Source organism: Rhodnius prolixus, unplaced genomic scaffold (genome assembly GCF_049639745.1).
Source record: "Rhodnius prolixus isolate KJV_2025 unplaced genomic scaffold, Rpr scaffold_1, whole genome shotgun sequence".
In the NCBI taxonomy this organism is placed as follows: Eukaryota; Metazoa; Arthropoda; class Insecta; order Hemiptera; family Reduviidae; genus Rhodnius; species Rhodnius prolixus.
This window is the reverse complement of record NW_027411581.1, coordinates 36353402-36374756: the sequence shown is the minus strand read 5'-3', so window position 1 is coordinate 36374756 and position 21355 is coordinate 36353402. Positions and strand designations below refer to the sequence as shown.

General features: G+C 34.8%; 1 protein-coding gene, 1 long non-coding RNA gene and 1 pseudogene across 10 annotated transcripts in view; 2 read left to right on the top strand and 1 right to left on the bottom strand.

The window, feature by feature from the left end:
• Positions 1–21355, bottom strand: part of LOC141448166 (dystrophin, isoforms A/C/F/G/H-like) — an 898384-nt gene that overhangs the window by 771900 nt on the left and 105129 nt on the right. The window lies entirely within an intron of this gene.
• LOC141461097 (uncharacterized) lies at positions 770–8558 on the top strand (annotated as a pseudogene).
• Positions 13725–16240, top strand: LOC141448314 (uncharacterized). The gene is made up of 3 exons (XR_012454959.1): positions 13725–14434; positions 16005–16051; positions 16136–16240. It is a non-coding gene; the product is annotated as an uncharacterized lncRNA (long non-coding RNA).

Genomic DNA, 21355 nt, shown 5'->3' with positions numbered 1-21355 from the left:
ACGCTATTCCAGCGGTTCTGTAATTTGTTCACTTTGAAATAGACCCAAGCGGGAGGACATACTTCACTTTCTGGCGATCTGTCCCATCCTGAGTGAAATTCGGTTAAAATTTTTTTAACAAACCACCCTTCAAAAGAAGAGTTAATTAAGTACTTAAATGGCGCTAATTTTTATTTATTAATTCAGTATTGTAAATTGGCTTGGTCCTACAGATATCAGTTAATTTTAGAATTTTATACTGTGTAAATATTGCAGGCCATTTTATTACTCATATTGATACGAGTTGTTTTTATCAGATAGTAATTCTGAATATGAAATTTTTTTTTACAATGTCATTTGGTTTTGTAAATTATGCCATTTATGACGTATTTTTGAGAAGATAAATGATTTAAACTTGTCCCTTCAGGGAGAAAATATTAACAATCTCCTTTTGATAAAGCATTCATAAAAAAATTAATCATTTGGAAAACTTAAATAAAGAGCAACTCATATGAAATGTTTAGCAGCATGAGTTCAGGGTTAAGTGTTCTAACTGAAAATATGAATTTAGGACCTCAAAACAAGAAAAAAATTTCCTATGAAGGTATGCCCGTTAACGCTTTGTTTATGAGATATTCACGCCTAAAGATTTTAGCACGAATGATAAATTGATTGTATAACTGCTAAAATCATCTTGTGTCTCTATGAATTTGCACTGTGGACTTTCTAAATAATAACTCTGTCTCAATAATATTTATCAGTTTGATGCTTTTACAGAGTTTGCATCATTATGCATCGCATTTATGCTAAAAGTGAATACGCCGATATGGTGTTTGTGTATGGTTTTTGCAATGATGCCCGTCGCGAATATTTCGTGCGATTTCCGAATAAAAGATTACCATATAGACTATCTTTAGGTCCACATTTCAACGTCTTACGAGTAATTGGCACATTTGCTTTAATGACACGTGCTGATGGAGCTCTTGTCCCTTTATGAAATGAAAGGAGTGCGACAATAATGATGATAATCCGTCCGCTAGTGTACGAAGAGCTGCAGCTGAATTACATATTACGCCAACTACAGTAAAGAGAACTCTCTCTGCAGATGGATGTAACCTATAGCATTATCAACGGGTACGTCATTTATTACCTCAAGAATTTTGCCAAAGAAATTTTCCCGATTAGTATTTGAATCAAGTTGATCTTAAGCCACAATTTTCGCGACATATTATCTGGACCGACGAAGCTACATTCACAAGAAATGTTCAACCAAAAAAATTATCATCTCTGGATGCTCGAAAATCCTCATGCAATTCGTGAGCACCATTTCCTGCGTGAGTTTCAGTGCAATGATTGGTTGGGGATATTAGACAATATTTTAATTGGTCCGCATTTCTTACCATCTAGGCTCAATGCGGACACATTAATATTTAAAATATTTCAATAAGTTAAATAAGAAAAATTTCATTAAATAAAATTAAATCAATATTTAATTTTAAAATATAAATTTGTGAATAAATTTCAAAACATTATATTAATTATGTTTCCTAATTTTTATCTCTTTGCAGGCGTACAAATTCTCAAAATGGCATTAAACGAATGCCTAAAGATAAAGGTTAGTTCAGCTAGTATTCAATTCATTTAATAGTTTAAATACTGAAAGTTAATCATAACCTAAGGCTTTTCTACTCTCTAGTCAAGATAAGGAAAGCATATCCTGCGAGTTCATTCATGTGAAGTTATAAATTTATTCTGCAACCGCGTTAATTGGAGTACATGATATATAATAGCGAACATTCTCTTCTCTATTATCAAGATTATTTATAATCAAGAGTAATTGAATCAATAACAGCAAGTAAGTGCCCTTCGGCTTTTGCTGCTGTGGAAGAAAGATACCGATTCCTCATTTTCTTTATTATTTACTTGCGCAATAATTTGGACAACACTTTTTCAGAAATACGAAATACAAAAATGCGTTATAAAGTATGTTGAAGCATTGAATGAATTTAAAATGAGGTAAGCAGTTAAGACTCTAAAATTACATCCATTAGAAAGCTTTGAGAAGAAATGTCTCTTAGCCCTAAATTTTATTTCATTTAATAATAAGAGAAATTAAAAGTAGAGTGTATTAGCTATCCGCCTTTCTACACGACACTTGATTGGTAGTTCATCGTCTGAGAAAATAAGCATTAATTACTTCACTTTTTTTACATCACAAAATCAATGTTTTTGGCTTTACATCCCAAAATTTCCAAACTGTTTCCCTTACATTTATATTTTTCCATTGTTTATCCTGCCTCTTTTGGAATTAGAATTCAATAATTTTTCTTTTTGTGTGAGTGGCTAATGAAGGTCGTTGTTCTCCTATTGACTATCTGTTCAATGAAACACAAATTCAAGCATATTTTAACAATGCCTAGCTTTAACCACCAACGAGCGAATTAGTGATGTCACTCAATATTTAATTTTAAAATATAAATTTGTGAATAAATTTCAAAACATTATATTAATTATGTTTCCTAATTTTTATTTCTTTGCAGGCGTGGAAATTTTAAAAATGGCAATTAACGAATGCGTAAAAATAAAGGTTAGTTCAGCTTGTGTTCAATTATTTAATAGTTTAAATACTGAAAGTTTATCATAACCTAAGGCTTTTCTACTCTCTAGTCAAGTTAAGGAAAGCATATCCTGCGAGTTCATTCCTGTTGAGTTATATATTTATTCTGCAACCGCGTTAATTGGAGTACATGATATATAATAGCGAACATTCTCTTCTCTATTATCAAGATTACTTATAATTAAGTGATTACAGTTTAATTCCTTAATCAAGCCTACTTTTTTCTTTCTGATCTTGCAGATTAGGCATTAATCGCTTTATGACGACTCTGTCTACTTGTATTAAAAATGCCCGTAAATAGGTCTATTTCCCTCTCCGTCCAGATGTTGTCTCTTTCTTTATTGTAATATACACAGTTCAGTGGTTTACGTCATTGCTATCCCTTACGCCACACCGATTTCCAGAGAAAAGAACATTGGCGTCTCCCTAAGCTGTCCGATAATATAATTAAATCCTCCGTTTGCATTACATTTGTCGCTATTCTACATCTTTCTTGGCAATAAGTTTCGCGCTGTAGTTTGAATTCTCTTTCATTTTAAGTGAGACCTTCTTATTACAAAAGAGATTGTAAAAACTATTCTCGACTCAGTATAAATATGCAGTCAGGTCTATTAGGTACCTCGGTGGGCAGATTAGATTTTCCCGTTTGATTCTCCCGTTCCTAAGAGAGAGAGAGCGAGGGAGAGTTAGGCTGGAAACATAGTGGAACGGCGAGCAAAGCGGCGCTGATAGCGAAGAGCGAAGCGGCAAAAACAAAAACTAGAAATAGATAGAGTTGCTCTATCTTCGCTTTGCTCGCCACTATGCGCGGTCCCATATGTTTACTTGTGTTTGATTTCGCCGCTTCGCTCTTCGCTATCAGCGCCGCTTTGCTCGCCGCTCCACTATGTTTCCAGCCTTAGAGTGAGAGCGAGAGTTAGAGAGAGTTAGTGAGAAAGAAAGAGAGAGAGAGAGAGAGAGAGAGAGTTAGAGACAACACAGAACAAATTTCTGAGACTCGCGACTGACTCTCCTCGACGCACTAAAATTGACTCACTCCTCGAGACTGCATCCATAATCCCCGTGCACTCCTTTATTCAAAATCCTGACCTGAAACTCCTTTCCATCCTAGGCTATCACCCTACCTAACCCACTCTGCCGCGACGTAGCCTCCTACGATCCTTCTATTCCCTACAGACACAAAAGACTAAAACACACACTTCTCTTTCCACACTAGCTGCAGGTTTTTCCTTCCTTTTTTCCAGCATTCTTATCCTACATCTTAACCTTTCTACCACTACTTGAAATGAAGATTACACAATGTTTTGTACATTGACACTTCGTATATTTATTTTTATTTTGTATACATATTTATATTATAATTATGTATACATATTTATATTATAATTTTGTGTACATATTTATATTATAATTTTGTGTATATATTGCATTGCTGGATAAATTTATTAGGAATATTATCGAATTATTATAAAACAGACAGATCTACTTAAAAATAAACAACATTCTAGAGGGCCCCCAGTTGATTCAGATAGGCTTACTGCAAGGAAGTATTTTAAGCCCAATCCTGTACTCTATATATGTAGCTGATATAGAGACAGTGTTGGTCGAAAATGTTAAAATGCTACAATACGCCGACGACGTGTGCATCTACACAACACAAAAAACTTCTGTTGATTGCAAAAAAGCGCTTGAAGAAGTAATGGTTAATTTAAAAATCCTGGACACTTATGAACGGTCTGTCGCTGTTAGAACCAAAATCAGTTCTCTGCCCTTTCACTAGAAAAAAGAAGATTAGACCTTTCCGGTGAGACGGTATTGGCAAACTTGAAATTTCCATGCCAAATGTCCGCAAAATTCTTAGGGTTGACTATGGACAAAGTACTTAATTGGAAAAAACACATCGAAACCGTGGAACTAAAAATAGAAAAGTACTTTAACACATTACGAGCTTTTTCCCATAGGAAGCGGGGGCGAACCCGCCCGAAGGTTTCCCTCATGTACTACAGGGTCACAATAAGAGCGGTACTGGATTACGGGTGTTTTCTGTATGGTCAGGCCTGCAAGTCTGTTATGCGACCCCTTCACGTTCTACAAAATAAATGTATCAGATTGTGTCTCGATTTCTTGAACAGCACACCTGTGGACGTAATGTACGCAGAGGCTGGCGAATTACCGCTCACTTATAGAATAGAAGTACTGTCCGATCGATATGTCTTAAAAAAATTAGCCGCGAACCGGGTAATTTATAATAAAATATGTCAATTAAATACCGAAGTCCTCGCTCACAAATATTGGACAAAAAAGGAAGGCCCCATTTACACGGAAAGTTTTATTAGAATCTCTACCTTTAGAGATAAGGTATATTCTAATAATAAGTTAGATGTGTACAACTTAAAATACGAACATTTATTGAGCGAATTAAGTGTTAACACTTCCTTCGACTTGAATAAGGTACCAGAAAAGATGAGATCTTCGGCCTTCGAAGATTATATTTCTACCCATTATCTTGGCTCGTATCGTTTATTTACAGATGGGTCCAAAATCAATAATAGAATCGGAAGTGCTGTATACGTTACGGTTCGGAACTATTTTACTATAATTAAATTAGAAGATGAGGCGTCCATCTATACAGCGGAACTAATTGCTATTTTAACGGCTTTAAAATATAATTATTCGTTGTCGGAGAAAAAATATACCATTATTAGTGACAGCCAGAGTGCGTTGTGTAAATTATCACATATACACAACCTGTCCACAGGAATGAATCATATTATCGCAGAGATTGTAGAAATTATAGCCATTTTTAAAGAGAAGGGGCTCTGCATTAATTTTTTGTGGGTAAGGGGTCATTGTGGTATAAAAGAAAACGAAATTGTAGATAAACTTGCAAAGGAAGCCACCAATAGTGGGGAAATGGCTAATTATAAATTACCACACAACGATATCAAGTGTACAATTGCAAAAGAAGCACTACAAAAATGGCAGACAGATTGCAGTAATGGTAATAAAGAGAGATTCTATAAAACTATGGTAGATCAGTTACCTAGACAACCCTGGTTTAAGAGAACTGTCACTAATAAATATGTTGTTACGACAATAAGCAGGCTGGGAGCGAACCACGCGGTGTGTGGATCATATATTCACAGAGGTCCTCTCCTCTTTGCGTAGATTGCGATGAGGAGGAGGATTTCAAACTTATAATAATGATATGTACACGATATGTAGTAGAAAGGAATCAAATGTTTGACGACTTATACAGGTATTTAGATGCACCCTTTCGCTACGAAGACATAATATTCTCCAGCAACATCTATGTGCTTAAATCTGTAGCAGAGCTATCAAAGAAATATGAGTGTATTTAAAAGTTATAGGCGATTTTAATGAATGGAAGAAAATGATTAGAGAAGGATTATGTGCTTTTAATTCAGGTTAAGCAATAAGGATGGCAGGAATATAGAGTACTATCCATCCATTAGTTGTAAGTTTTATGTAAACAGTTGTATATAGTAGAGGGATGAATGTGTGAAGCGAATGTATAGTGTTCGAATAAGATTAGTAAGCACCTAGATGATGCTGGCTGTATGGCGAAAGCCAATGCCAAAAACAAAACACTCAATATGGTGAAGCGCCTAAAATAAATAAATAAAAAATACAGGCTACTTTGTGAAAACCAATTTTTGGGATTCCCGCTATTTCAAAATTAACGGATATTTCTGATGGAAACTCAAATAGGAAATTTGACACGATCTCAATACTTCCCTTTTAGTGTGGTTAGCAGAGTTAGAGGGAAGAGTACACTTCAATATTATCAAGTAAGTAGAACAGTTCATAGCGGGTCTACTTTAGTTCCAGAGAGCCCTTTAATCTATGTATTAGCTTTGAAATGCGATGCAACTTCTAAGAGTGTGTACAAACTCTGCCTTGGACGTTTCACTACACTATATATATAACAGCTTTTCTAATTACAAGAAAACATGTTTAAAAGAATATTTTAAAGACTCCTTATTTTAATAAATATTTTGAATTATATTAGAATAACAGGATAGCAGTTCTGTAAAGAATCGTTGATATTTTCTTTATGGAATTTTGAGTTTTGGCTACTTTAGAAATAATGTTTCGAACTATATTTAGTTCATCATCAAAACTACAAAACGAAAAAGAGAGTTCGAGGAGTGAATAATTTTCCTTATGAAAAATAAGAACTTTATTATTTAAATTAATAAAAATTGTACTCTAATAATATTAATACTTTACATGAAATATCCAGAACTGTCTTTATTGTTTTGTAGCTTAGATGACGAACTATAGTTCGAAACGATGACGTAAAGAGTCGTTATTTCTAGAGTGAACCAAACAGATTTCTTAAAAATAGTACATTATAATATATTATAATAATAATACACTAAATGTAAGGGAAGGAATTAGCTGATTGATTAGCGTATACTGGATTCCAACGCGGAGATCATGGGTTCGAATCCAGACGCTGGCCATTAGATTTTTGTCTTCCCGGGAGCTTCATACAGTTCACTGTCCGGTGATGAACTGTGTTGTCTATAAAGAAAGGACACTGTCTGGAAGCTGGCAGTGCAATGAAAAGTTCCAAGCGCCAATAACCTTTAGATGTTGGCGCGCCTTAAATAAAAATAATAATATACTAAATGCAGTTATATTGAGAATATCTTTAAAAAATACTTCTTGACCATAATGTATGACATCAAGGCTTGAAAATGTTTAGCCGTAGATCATTAGGCGGGAAAATGGACACTGTTTAAGAACAGAATGTTGATTACTTGAAAGAACTATTTAAAAATGTAAAATATGTTTGTACTACTGCTGACATCTGGTCTGGGCGGCGGAGAAGTTTTTTGGGACTTACTGCTCATTGGATCGAAGAAGATCTGTAGCTCTGGCGTGTAGAAGATTCAACAATGCTCACACATCCGAGAAAATAGCAGAATTAATAAGCACTATACATGAAGAATTTGGCCTTTACCCTTCCAAAATTGCAGCAACAATTACTGATAATGGAACTAATTTCGTAAAGGCATTTAAAGAGTACGGAATCAAAGAAAACTGCATTGAGGTGGAGGAGCAGCAAGATATTTATTGTTGTATTAGTGAATCAGAATCGGATTCAGAGACTGCAGAAGATTTTGAAATTTCAAAAAACAGGGAATTTCCGCAAATATTACCTTCCCACATAAAATGTTCCGCACAGACATTAAACCTATGTGCCTCCGCAGATGTTATTAAAACAATAAAAAAAGCAGATACTTTATTTTCCATACACAAACGAGTCATGGCTAAATGCAATTTTCTTTGGCGAGCTGCTTCAAGACCTAAAACAGCAGAGGGCATTGAAAAAATAATAGGTTTCGCTCTATCCAGACCTGGTGAAACAAGGTGGAACTCCTTGTACGATGCCTTATGTAAAATTCTTGTGATGAAGGAAAAAAGTCCCCAAGTTTTCCAGTTCCTAAAAATTAAAAACTCTCTCACTGAAGAAGATTTTGCCTACATTGAAGAGCATTTGGAGTGTGCAAAGCCAGTTGCCGATGCATTGGATATTTTGCAAGGGGAAAAACACCTATATTATGGAACATTGACTGCAGTAGTTTATGCTTTAATTCCAAAATTAGAACAACTACTTTTAAAACAATTAATATTTTGCAAACCAATAGTGGAATCCTCACTTAACAGCATTAATAAAAGATTTAAGGACATTTTACAATTTACTAATCACGACTCAATGAATGCTGCAATAGCGCATCCAGCATTTAAAAATAGGAGGTTCCATCGTGTGCCTTTCGCACTTCAGGCCAGAATTTTAACTTATTTTAAAGATGCAGTGGCAGCAGAAGTAAATCAGGAAGAAAGGTACTTCGAAGAAGCCTCAGCGACCGATACGACTGAATTCTTCAACTTCGAAAATGAAGCTTCTAAAAGTTGTCAAACAACTTAGGCTGAAATTCAGGTTAATTATATGTATTAATTCATAGTTTAAAGACGTCTAGGAAGAATTTTCATGTAACTAAAAGATACGAGTATATCTATTAAATGTTTGTAAAAATACATATTTTTACAGGCCCAATTTATCTCCAGATTTCTTAAAATACCCCAATCAAATGATCTGCTACAATCAGAATGATGCAATAAATTAATTAAATATGCTAATGAGACTAACTATAGCTAATAAGGGTAAATAAAGGTTATAAAATTGACCCTGTTTTTTAAAGAAGCCCTGTAGGTGTTGTCAGGATGGAAACTAGTTGCTATTGTATTTGTAGGTCTGCGTTCGTGCTATTTGGAAAGCACAAGACCCCCAATAAACAATAAATCTTGATAATCAATTTCAGTTGGTGCAAAATATTTACAAAGATTTAACTGAAAAATGGTAGAACCATTGGTACAGTTTAGCAGTTGAAAATGTATTAAATTACAATTATGTAATCTTTCTGTTTGTGGAAGACATCTACCATTTCATTGCTGAAATTCCTATTCTGCGAGGATTTCGACGGTTTTTTAATGCGGGGAGGTTAGATTTTAATGGTTTTTTGTCATATTTAAATGGCCGCAATTGACAGGATTTGTTCATATTTACTGTAAATGCCTTAAGTTTTAGGAAAACTGTAATTGATGAATATAATGTTTAATTTTTGGTTAATTGTAGGTTAGGTTTAGTGTTTATGTTTAATAAATAGAAGTCATTTTATTATTTTATAAAAAGGGGTTTTTGTTTGGTTTAAAGTCTATCTGTTGTATACATGAAGGCTACAATTTATTTTGTTACATTAATTTCTGCTAAATATATAAAGGGGTAAGTGGTTTATTTTTAAGTTTCAACAGAGTATTCTTTTTTTGTTAAAACAACTCCGTCCATGTAGATGTGTTTGCAATAGCAGATGTATTTGTAAATATTTATTCATTACTAGATAGATAAACGCCATTATTATTATTAGTATTGTATTAAATTCTCGTTACAGTAATATCTATAGAAGTATAGCCTGTTGGGGCGATGGAAAGACATATCTAAAATCAAATTTATCGATAACAAACATTAGAATTATAGGCCAATAATTCTTCGGCTATCTCATAAAAATGTAGTAAGGATACTCTATAAAGGTAATAAGTATTTTTAGGATGGATGATTTGCGAGGAACCGGTCAAATAAAACAACTCGTCTCTTTGCCAACGTTTCGACAAATATGTTGTCCTCTTCAGGGCCTGGATATTACAAATACAAAACAATTTACAGAGTCAGTAACATAGAAAAAACAGTAAAAATCAGTAATATAAAAATACTATAAAACAGTAAAATACAATAAATTTTTTATAATTATTGAATTATAAACGTATAATTGTTTTATAATTATAGAATTATTGAAACTGTTTTTTCTATGTTACTGACTCTGTAAATTGTTTTGTATTTGTAATATCCAGGCCCTGAAGAGGACAATATATTTGTCGAAACGTTGGCAAAAAGACGAGTTGTTTTATTTGACCGATTCCTCGCAAATCATCCATCCTAAGTTTAACAATTTACGGTCACGAAACCAATATTTTCGTAATAAGTGCAGTTTGGATGGCGGCGTGTTGTGCAGTTTGTGCAATAGAAATGAAATGGAAAATATGGAACATTTCTTTTTCTATTGTCCTATATACGGACCTCTACGCGATCAGTATATACTAAAATATTTCCCTGCAATGAACCTTGATATTGTAAGTTTGTATTTGAGAGTATAGATAAGATTAATGATATTGTGTATAATGTGTTGGGTTCATTGAAGCTAAGACATTATAAATGAATAACAATAAATATAATAATATATGGATAATTCTAGATAAATATCTCTATTTACTTATATTTCGTTGTGCATTGTGAAATCCTTGCAAAAAAACATATAAATACTTTGGAACCATAAAGGGCTTTTTCAGATTCACGTATTATAATATGTAATTTAGCAAGTTTATCGAGAAAAATCTATTGCTGAAAATATTAGATTTTTCAAATGACTAGAACATAGGATTTCATTCATATACATTGTGCTGCACTTTTGGTTGCAACCGCCTTTTGTAATAGTAATTTTTTTTTATCTTTCCATTATTTTTGTAATTCATAATTTTTTTGTTTTACATACATTCATGCATATTAGTAGATTTGTTAATTAAGTGTTTTATATTTTTATATAAGTCCCAACTCTGTTGTAAAAACTATTTTCTGCAACCATGTAGGAATGTTCTCATTACTCAATTAAAATCAGCTGTGTAATGCCCAGCTTTACCTCACTAGTGGGGAAAAATTCCCATTAGTGTCACTTTCCTCACTAGTGAGTGAAAAAACTTTATTGTGCTTCCTTGATATAAGAAGTTTTGTTATTAAATATGTTATTTTCTGTAAAACTTTAATAAGCTTATTTAACGTAATTAAATAATTAAAAAACGAATATTAAAAAAATAAAATAAAAATTGAAAGGAATATAGAAATAAAAATAATACTTTAATAAATAATTAGATTTAATAAATTTTTAATTATAACAGTTAAAAAGGTTATAGTGTTACCTTATAGAAATTTAAAATGGATTCTAGTGATTCCTGTTTAGAAAACACTCCTCCATCAATAAAAGAAACAGCAGTAAATGTAATAAGTAATTTATTACCAAATGACATGTTTTTAGTTTTTGTTATTGGAATATCTGGGGCTTGTAGGAGTTGTGAGCAGGTACAATTAGAACTGAGTCAAATTAAATTTTTAGAAGACTTTAAATTTATAACAATAAATATTCCTAACACAAAAAATAACGTACAACGTACCTCTTTTATTTCAAATAAAGTAGGCCACTATAATTTTAAACAGATCTTTCAACAATATATTAACCTCAGACCCAAGCACACTAAACATCCTCGGCTATTTGTTGGATACAACCTTGGTAAATGTAATATACAGCCAGTAGGTATAAATACCATTTCTAAAATTCCATCAAGAATAGCAAAATATTTAAAAATAGACAATTTTCAAAGATACACTGGACATGCTTTCCGTCGAACTTCAGCATTACTATTAGCCAACGAAGGAGGCGACTTGATACAAGTTAAAAAACATGGAGGTTGGAAAAGTTCAACAGTAGCAGAAGGTTATATAGAAAGATCCATGGCCACCAAACAGAACGCTGCACAGCTGATTCTACAAGGGCAACCCACTTCTCAGCTAATCAGTCACTCCCTAGTACTTCCACCAGTTCATATTCAAATTCAAATCTTACATTAAATACCTCTTCAAACCAACCTTTAATTACTAATACCAATAATTGTAATATAACAATAAAAGTTTATAATAAATAAATTACTTTTTGTAGACTGTAAAAATGAAATTTTTAATTTTTTTAGTTAATAACCCTAATGGTTGCAAAAAAAAATATATTTAACTCGAGTGTAAAGTATTTTCCTCACACTCGGCAATTTGCACTCGCTCGTGCGTGCAAACCCTGCCTCGCGTGAGGAAAGTACTACTTTCCACACTTGTTAAATAAATAACTATAGTTGTAACAAGAAATCCATTAAAAAAAAAGGCTAATCTTTACAATAGAGCCCCAGAGGCGTGGCCTGTTTTTTTTAGGGGGTGGGAAGTACAGCGCACCTACCGGGGAAAAGTAAAACTACCTCCCGCCAATGTGCGGATGGTGCGAATTTTGTAGCGCTTTTGTTTAGCGCGCATGCGCAGTACACATACTGCATAGCATGTGCTTCCTGTTCAATGTATTAATAGTTCCCGCGAGTGCTCTCTTTGTGGCCGGAGGTGCGGTTTTTTTGTAACTTTATGAGTATGAGCGTTTTAAATTTGCGGTTTTTTTTTAAATTAAAGGATGGCTGTAGTGTGAGTGAGGGTGGGGTAATGAATGTTGTAAAATTTTGTATGGATGTTGGTGTGATCAGTAGGAGATATGTATGTCCGAAGTGTGGATGTGAGATGAAATTGGAAACAAAAAATAGTGTGATTGATAAGTGTGTATGGAGGTGCCGAGGCGATTCGACCCCTGATCATGATGTAAGGAGAAGTGTGCGAAAGGGTTCTTGGTTTGAATGTAGCAAATTAAGTATGATTGAAAGTAAATCACTCCCTAAATTTTAAAGATCCGGAAAGTGAAGTGCACACGAATGCTATTGAGGGAACATGGAGTTCCATAAAAAGGCAGCTCCCAAGAAGGACCGCCACTGGCCAGTTTGACTCCTACTTAGCGGAGTATATGTGGCATAGGAGTCATTCTTCCAGTGGCGACCTTATGAGAGATTTTCTGGAGGGAGTTCGAGAGATATATCCTCCTCAGGAAAGGGACTCCACGGAATAAGGTAAGTTTCTTTTGTGTTGTTCTGTGTAATTAGTGTAATGAATCTTGTGACAAAAATTAAAAAATTGAGGGTGATTAGGTAGGTTAGGAGGGGGTATGGGGGGCGAAGCCCCCCAAAAAGAAAAAATCAGGGGGTGTGGGGGCGAAGCCCCCCATTAAGAAATAAATAAAGAATTCGAAGTTATTCTGATTCGGTGCTACCATATAACCCGCTAGATTTAAGTGTGAATATAAAATAAATAAATAGTTTTATATTTATATTTGAATATGGCGGGTTCTATAGTAACAGCGAATCAGAATCACTTCGAATTAGGCCACGCCTCTGAAGAGCTATTGTAAAAATTTACCAAAAAAAAAATGAAAAATAATCAATTTGAATTGCTTAAACGACAAGAGAAATTCAAAAATCAGCACAAATACTGCCTACGTTATGAATATCATACCGTAAAGTTGATGTCACCTTTTATTTATCGAGGGGACTTTCATAATTAAAATTAATGATTAGTTAATGCATGGAAGGTTGGAATCAGCGACGTAACTTTGCCGGCTCCACCTCGTTATATCTCCCCACTCTGCATTTTCACCACAGATACGACGACTTCCACATCCATCTAATATGCTAAACAATGAGTTTATTTAGTTCAAGGTCAGAATAGTTGAGGCAGGAGCATTACACAACATTTGTATCTTGCTACTTAAATCCGCCTCACCCTGCAAACATAGAGTTAGAAAATCTTTAACGACCCATTTTCTCTAACGAATATGACTGAAATTAGCCTCGCAAACTTGTCCCAATGATGCATTGTTCATGAGCACATCATTCAACGGCTAACAATGATGCTCCCCAGTTTTTTCTGATACATTACTTGAGGCAGTAGGTTATTTAAGGTATTCTTACGCTCTTACGTGATGGAACATGAACATGACCATGTTAAACTAGCTTCTTTGATATTTTGAATCCGCTAATGCTTCCTTCCGATCAATATTATTCTGAGTTTGCTTGAAATCTGTGAATAGATTTATGCAAAAACACATACATTCTTAGCTCTTATCTAATATCTGTCATATGTACAAGTAGCCAGGGGCTGCCTGGGGTTCAGAGGATTTTAATTTTGTCTTGCAAAATATTAGGAATTCTAAAGATTGTTTCATGTATTTTCTTTTAATTTATTTTGTTAAAATTTAGTTCAGTGTTTTATTGAAATCAATTAAACCATATGGTAATGAGTGTTTTGAAAATAGTCACCTGGATAAGAAAAAAGAAAGAAACTACAAAAAAGAAGACAATTCAGTTTTGGCCACAGCAGGGAAGAATCAAGTTTTGGCCACAGAGAGACAAGTCGAGTTTTGGCTAGACAAGAGGCGAGCTGACTGTACTGAAGAGAATTGTGTTACTGCGTTACTCCTCAATTCCGTCGAGGGACCAAGGAGGAAATTCCCGAAAGGGGCTTGCGGAGGAGAGGCTGGTCAGCTCGAAGAAAGAATTAATGAAGAAGTAATCACTTTTCCAATTATTTATTTTTTTTTTGCTGTGCGTGAACTTTTGGGGACATTATTTATTCAATAACTTTTTCTTTTTTTTTCGGCTAATCTAAAGAATAACTCCCCGGAGGTGTGGCCTGTTTATTTTTAGGGGGTGGGAAGTACAGCGCACCTACCGGTGAGATTTTAAACTACTTCCCGCCAAAGAACTGTTTCGGATTGTGCGAATTTCGTAACTCTTATGTTTCGCGGGCAAGCGCAGTACACTTACTGCATAGTAACTGCTTCCTGTTTAATGTATTAATAGTTCCCGTGAGTGCCCTGTTTGTGACTTGAGGTGCCTTTTTTTTGTAACTTTATGAGTATGAGCGTTTTAAATTTGCAGTTTTTTTTAAAAATTAAAGCATGATTGTAGTGTGAGTGAGGTTGGAGTAATGAATGTTATAAAATTTTGTTCGATTTTCTGGAGGAAGTTCGACAAGTATACCCTCCTCAGGAAAAGGACTCCACAGAATAAGGTAAGTTTCTTTTGTGTTGTTCTGTGTAATTATTGTAATGAATCTTGTGACTCAAATTAAAAAATTAAGGGTGATTAGGTAGGTTAGGGGGGGGCGTGGAGGGCGAAGCCCCCACATAAAGGGGGGTTTAAATAAAATTATCAATCTTAAATAAATAATTCGAAGTGATTCTGATTCGCTGTTACCATATAACCCGCCAGATTTAAATGTAAATATAAAATAAAGAAATAGTTTTATATTTATATTTGAATATGGCGGGTTCTATAGTAACAGCGAATCAGAATCACTTCGAATTAGGCCACACCTCCGGGTAACTATTCTTTACATTTACCGTTTTGGGTTTCGTCGTATACCCCACCTTCAGGAAAACAAAAACGACGTGGCGCTCAACCTTTTTTTTTTCTACACCCATTCCCTTCTCCAGTGATCTCTGGCGAGCATACAACTTTACGTTCTCGTCTTAGAAAGAGCGTAACAAGGTAGATGATAGCTTTTTTAGGTAGGTGGCGGCGAATTTCAGAAATGATGAGATCGTATCCAGGAGATAAGATTCTTAACAGTGTATTGATTGAACGAAATTCCAAATTTTGTTTTATTATTTAAATTCTTAATAAAAGTTACACACATAAAAAAAATAATAATAATCAAAATAAAATAATCACCTCTAAAGTCATCAACCATGGACACAGACCGTCAGTGGAAAATTTAGTTTTAATCACTATTGACGATTAAAGTTTTTAATTTAATCAAAATTTGAGTAATTAATTTTTTTTAACCACAACTTTGCCAATGGTTGAACCAGGATTGGAAGATAGTCAATGTCAAAAGATACAAAAATTGTTGCTCCAATTTTTTACCCAATTTAAAAAGAAAAGCTCGGTGATCTTACAACTGATAATTTCAAGCAATGCATAAATAATCGAGAGCAATCTCCGTTCACCGATAGCACTAACATAAATATAAAAGAGGACTATGACGATCCTGTACTTATTTTAAAATATAAATTTGTGAATAAATTTCAAAACATTATATTAATTATGTTTCCTAATTTTTATCTCTTTGCAGGCGTGAAAATTTTAAAAATCGCAATAAACGAATGCCTAAAGATAAAGGTTAGTTCAGCTAGTGTTCAATTCATTTAATAGTTTAAATACTGAAAGTTTATCATAACCTAAGGCGTTTTTACTCTTTCCCAGGTAAGGAAAGCATATCCTGCGAGTTTTGATATTTGTACAATTCTGTAACTTATTACTGTCTGCTGGAGGTTATACGTATTTATTGGTATATATGTACATATTTTCACCTAATAAATAATTATTTATCTATCTATCTGTTATTATTCTCATAAACTACCTTAGAGGGTCAGAAGAAAAGACTTCTGTCACTAGTAGAAGAACGTTATGCCGATGGGTAGATATTTTTTTTGAAACGCAGATTTTTAAAATAAAAGAAAGTTTAAAACTCCTTAAACTTGTTTGCACTAGTGCGGATATTTGGTCCGAGAAGAATCGCACTTTTCTTGTACATTGGTACATTGAACTGTACATTGGATTGAAGAGCACAATTTGACCCGGAAATCTGTTGCAATTGCTTGCAGAAGGTTTAAAAATTGCCACTGTTTTGATAGGATTTCTATACTGTTGAGTGATATTCATTCAGAATTCGGCCTTAAGCCGAAAAAAAATAATAGCAACGGTGACAGATAATGCAAGTAATTTTGTGAAAACTGTCAGAGTTTGGAGTAAATACCATGAATTCAAATACAGTTAAAAAGAATTCCATTGGATGTGAAGGATCAGACGACATGGACACAGGGGAGCAAAGTGAAGAAGAAGATATGGATCAGCTGCCAAACCATATGAGGTGTTGCGAACACACCATCTGTATGTGCGTTTCTGTGGATATTCATAAATTGCTAAAGTCTAACCCAGAGCTTTCCAAAATGCATTTTAATGCACTAAAGTCGTTTTTGTGTCAACACTAACGAGTTTTGAATCATGGCAGATGCCAAAGCGAAACGCGATGTAGGCTCTAAAGAGAACTCATCGAAGGTACCTTCTGCTGGACAGCCGCAGTCTAAGGGTCCCAAGAGAGTTGAGCGGGATAGGCGACGAATGTCGCAATTCGTCCGGAAGAAAGCCGACGAAATCCACGATTGGGGTGAACAGGTCGAACGCGTCGAGAGGGATGAGAATATAATGTCTGGACCAGCGAAAAGACCGACATTTCAGGTTAGGAAATCCACCTCTGAAACTCCTCCCGTAGATGATCCATTATATACAGGACCATGTAGTGGGTCAAAGCCCGTCATGCAAGTCTATGGTTTAAACCAAGACTTTGCAGGATATACTCAGCTATGTGAATGTGTATATTCGGAATTAACAACCCGGGATACAGCTTTTTCCCGAAAAGTGCCTTTTTGTGCTTTCATGCACTATTGTCGTGAATTAAAGTGGATGTCCATTATTAATAGTTCCATTAGGCACGGTGAAGATCACAGATTTACAATGCTTGGAAATCCGGCCGATATGTTAAATCTGAATGAATTATATGTTCCCGACGTAATCCGGGATGCTCTTTCGGGTTTAGCTACTATTGTAACTTCCACTGGCGATAAAGTGTACACTAACCTGCCAACAGCAGCTATTCCTCAAGGATATGTATCCGCACTCCAGCCTGAAGGAGATGTGGCAGCCATCGATGCATTGGATTCAGGATCATTCGGAATACCGACTGCCGAAAACCATAATGCGTATGAGGCTTATTTATCACCATACATTACTAAGAGGTATATGGACGCTGTAGTTGCAGCGAGTGGAGCCGGTGGGGTTCCAGGACCATGGGCACCCTTCACACCCAATCAGATACCAGTAGGATCAGCACCGACTGAGAACCTCCTTGGATATTTTCCAACGCAGAGGATTCACGCAGAGAGCGTGGCGATTTTATCGCGTTATAGATTCGAACTCTGTACTGCGGATGATGATAACATCATGGGCAGATTATGTCATAGCCCGGAGCTAATGGCGGATGTGAGTAGCGAATTAAGAAAAATAAATAAATGCACTAAAGAAATGCAATATTTTATGGAAGGCAACCAATAGGCCAAAATCAACGGAAATAATAATAAATATATTAGGCCACACTCTTAGCAAACCTGGAGAGACAATATAGTTTATGTGTTGCTTCAAAACAAATTTTAAAAATAAAAGAAAAACATTCCGTTCTATTTAAAGCATTAAATTTTAAGGATTCTCTTATAGAAGATGAGTTAAGTTATTTGCCAGAATATGTTGACTGTACAACTCCATTTGCGGAAGCATTGGACATAATGCAAGGAAAACACTACACCTACTACGGTACTGTACCTCCTTGCGCCTCTTATCATCAGATCTTAACTTTTAAAAGGATCATGATTTTATGTATAGGATAAAAGAGACAACTTGGAATCCTTGATGTGTTGCAAACACAGGATAAAAGATTGTTAGCAAGGAACATAGCAGTTCAACTTTTTATTAACAGTTCAAAAATGTTTATGTAAATAACGGAAAAGGAGTGAACAAAGCAAAATCTTTCAACTGCATGTACTGCTTTGTGAACCCCCAAAAAAGCACATCTACATACATGAAATTCCGAACCGGATGACACCTCATTCATTAGGCGCTACGTTGTTTACGTAAAAGGTAACAAGAACAAGAACATTTTCTGAAAATGCTGTTTTTGCCCATTTTCGGCAACTTTTTTCTCAAAATCTATTGGATCTGGGTTGTTGCAAAAAAAATTACCATTATAAAGAAAATTTGGGAATTTTATCTTTTATAGAAAAACGAGAAAAATATTGTTAAAGTTGGGTGTTTTTCAAGGTTACGGTTTTTCGTGCAGTTTTTGTCATTCAACCTTGTACAACTGTCCTACCGGACTGTTTTAATTCAACAGAATTGATTTGGTAGTTGGGTTTTAGTTAACAACCTTCGCCTGAACAAATAGGCGATAACTTCTACTTTACTTTACAACATGGTTAAAAGTTTAAATCGACATGAGCACAAATATATTAGTACTAGATAATTATTGCTAATGGTGAGAAATTATAGCAGTTTCAATTTAATTCAATAACAATTTCATACAGAAATTCTAGATCATAATAATACTTGCTGCAAAAGTCACATATGGGCTATTATACATTTTAATATGTATTTATTTATAAATAACTATGGCCTTGTAAATATTTATTCAATTACGTCACAGGCCGACATTCTGTACGCTTATCATATCCTGGATTTTGCTGTGTCTAATGCGTGTATCGGATAAGTTTAGCCTCTTAAAGTTTTCTCTTTATTGCAATTTATAAGGAGAAAGTCTGGCGAAAATCTACCTCAGGTATAAGAATTCTGTTGTAACATTTTACGCACGTTATGTAGACAACGCAAATTATTGTCTTACCTAAACAACCTTCACTCTAACATAAATTTCACATACTATAATAATATGAGAAGTACAAAACTTTTAACTTTTGATTATCACACTCACAAGAGGAGTCCAAAAATTAGAATTCGGATTATAAGGAAATCCCACGTCTACTCTAACACTTTCATACACAACAATTCCAAACAATCCTATTCAATATAATCTAAATGCTCTCCGATAAACAGGTGAAATACCATAGATCTTGCACCAAACTATTTTAAGAGACACAGCCACAAATAACAGTTATACCACCAACATTATTAATAATTTACTAAGTACAAACAAACATTGCCCAAATCAAGGCCAAAACAATAACTTATCCAACATATTCCGTCATTTTTACTTACATCGGAAACAAGATATACAAATACTTTTAAATAGCGTACACATTTTGAAATAGCATGTAAACACTGCCAAGATCACTCATGCGAATTAAAGGAAACCCTGCTATTGGCCACAATTTTGAAATATTAACTAATCGCACCTTTCGTTCCCCTCGAAATCGGACGATTTACCCGGAAAAATATATAATGGATTTCCTAGAAAATTACGGCCTGCATTTTTAACTTTGATAACTTGACATTGCCGCAATATGTCTCCTTTATATGAAGTTAGGTGTAAGGTAGAACCTTATATACCTTCCATTAGGCAGAGTAACTTGTTGTTACTAATTTAAAATTAGTATAATACTGAAGGGTAAGAAAAATGGCGGAATAGAGGTTGTCCGTGGTTTTGTGACTGTTTTAATAGTGGCTACCTGAGGTTCAGGAAATTTGGATTTCATTTTTATAAAATATTAGGACTTCTAAAGATTGTACTTATTTGTATTTATTTTGTTAAATTCAATGCTGCAGGGAAATCAATTAAATCATGTGGGAATGGGTTTTTTAAAAGTCACCTGGATAGAAAAAATAAGAAAAAACTAGAAAAAAAAGACAGTTCAGTTTGGTCGTCAGGAGAGACGAGTCGAGTGTGGCCACAAGAACAGAGAGGACAGTTCCGTTTTGGCTAGCAAGAGGCGAGCTGAGTGAACTGGAGAGAATTGGGTTTCTGCATTTCTCCTCTTTTCCGTCGAGGGACAAAGGACATTCCCGAAAGGGGCTTGCCAAGGAGAGGCTGGTCAGAAGAAAGAAGGGCTAATCTAAAGAATAGCTCCCCGGAGGTGTGGCCTGTTAATTTTTAGGGGGTGGGAAGTACAGCGCACCTACCGGTGAGATTTTAAACTACTTCCCGCCAATGTACTGTTTCGGATTGTGCGAATTTCGTAACTCTTAGGTTTCGCGCGCATGCGCAGTACACTTACTGCATAGTAACTGCTTCCTGTTTAATGTATTAATAGTTCCCGTGAGTGCCCTGTTTGTGACCTGAGGTGCCTTTTTTTTGTAACTTTATGAGTATGAGCGTTTTAAATTTGCAGTTTTTTTTAAAATTAAAGCATGATTGTAGTGTGAGTGAGGATGGAGTAATGAATGTTATAAAATTTTGTTCGATTTTCTGGAGGGAGTTCGACAAGTATACCCTCCTCAGGAAAAGGACTCCACAGAATAAGGTAAGTTTCTTTTGTGTTGTTCTGTTTAATTATTGTAATGAATCTTGTGACACAAATTAAAAAATTGAGGGTGATTAGGTAGGTTAGGAGGGGGGTGTGGGGGGCGAAGCAGGGGGTGTTTAAATAGAAATATCAATCCTAAATAAATAATTCGAAGTGATTCTGATTCGCTGTTACCATATTACCCGCTAGATTTAAGTGTAAATATAAAATAAAGAAATAGTTTTATATTTATATTTGAATATGGCGGGTTCTATAGTAGATTAGATTAGATTCTTAGAGGGGAGGCTTTGATGTCCGCGCGTAGACTTGAGAGTGTCGGCACGTGGGCATCAATGAACCTTCTCGGTCGGAAAGGCAGGCTTATTAGTCATGCTGATCTGGTTCGAGAGGATAAAAAGCA